The sequence below is a fragment of the Apodemus sylvaticus genome, chromosome X (assembly GCF_947179515.1).
Source record: "Apodemus sylvaticus chromosome X, mApoSyl1.1, whole genome shotgun sequence".
Classification (NCBI taxonomy): domain Eukaryota; kingdom Metazoa; phylum Chordata; class Mammalia; order Rodentia; family Muridae; genus Apodemus; species Apodemus sylvaticus.
The window spans coordinates 97,633,332-97,634,815 of record NC_067495.1 but is presented as its reverse complement, the minus strand read 5'-3'; the positions used below and the strand labels follow the sequence as shown (position 1 = coordinate 97,634,815).

At 41.4% G+C, this 1,484-nt stretch overlaps 1 non-coding gene across 1 annotated transcript; it reads right to left on the bottom strand.

The window, feature by feature from the left end:
• Positions 1–254: 254 nt before the first annotated feature.
• On the bottom strand, positions 255–327 carry Trnap-ugg (transfer RNA proline (anticodon UGG)). The gene has a single exon. It is a non-coding gene; the product is annotated as a tRNA-Pro (tRNA).
• Between the last annotated feature and the right edge of the window lie 1,157 nt (positions 328–1,484).

The window sequence follows — 1,484 nt, the reverse complement described above, 5'->3', positions numbered from 1 at the left end:
AAAGCATAAGGGAAACTACCACCAGCCAGAAAGCAGAGCTTCACTCAAGCTGTGAATAAAACATTCCTAGAGGCCTGCTTGGCCCAGGCTTTCCTCACTAGACTAGGCCTCCATGGAAACATTGTCGTGGTTATAGAGCAACATTGTTGCCCTGGTCAGAGATGAGGTCTTTTATCTTCCTCAGGAGATTATGGAGATATGCTAGGTTGTGTCACCCTGTGTAGAAAGAGACCCAAAGAGGAAAAGTAAACACTTGGAGACGCCGGGAATCGAACCCGGAACCACATGCATCCAAAGCATGGGCTCAAACCACAGAGCTACATCTCCAGGCTGGCAAAGTGCCCGTTTATAGCCTATATCAATAAAGAGTGACCAAAGCTGCATTTATATGCCTTGAAAGAATCTGCAGCACATCTTAGTATATGATTTGCTGCTTTCTAATTTAAGATTTCTGTGGAATTTTTATGTTTTTCTTCTATGAGAACAGAATCTCTTTTCGATGAAAAGAAAATAGTATTAGCAACAAGAAATTCTGTGTTCTTTAAAACATGGCATACATACTATACATTGAGAGGATTGTGTGAAATTAATTATAATGTGTTTCTGTAGGTTTAGTAAGAACCGGCCAGGGTGGGGCAGACGTTGGGAAAATGGCATTGCAAGGTTGGGTCCCTTATTGCTAGGGCTGCCCTTAGCCTTGTGTGCCTCCCTTGGGGGAAGGATACCAGGAGCTCTTGGGGACCGAGGCCAGCATCCCTTTACCATGTCATGTAGTGCCAAAGCTTGGAAATCCCTGCATCTTGTTTGTTCCTTTATAATCCCCTTCCCCTGGATCTCTGGGCCTCTCTCCTATTCTGTTGCACCATCAGGAAGGTCAGTGGCCTGAGTTCAAGCTTGAATAAAGACTCTCATGTGCTTGCATAGGATTCCTGGTTCCTGGTGCTCTCTTTGGGGTTTTCATGATCTGAGTACAACACTGGGTCTTCAGGTAGAACTCTTTCCAGTTTTCTGAGGAACCACCAGATTGACTTCCACCAGCTTGCAATCCCACCAGCAAAGGAGGAGTGTTCGTCTTTCTCCACATCCTTACCAGCATCTACTGTCTCCTGAGATTTTTATCTTAGCCATTCTAATTGGTGTGAAGTGGAATCTCATGGTTGTTTTGATTTGCACTTTTGACTAAGGACTTTGAACATTTCTTTAAATGCTTCCTGGCCATTTGAGATTCCACTTTTGTGAATTAATTTTCTGTTTAGATGTGTACTCCAATTATTAATTGGGTTATTTGTTTTTTGGGAGTTTAACTTGTTGTGTTCATTTATATTTTGGATGTGTGCCCTCTGTCTGATGTAGGGTTATTGAAAATTGTTTTTCCTAATCTACACGTTGTTTTTTTTTTTTTTTTTTTTTTTTTTTTTTAATGTATTGAGGGTCACTTTCCCTTACAAGAGCTTTTCAGTTTCATGACATTCCATTGGTTAATT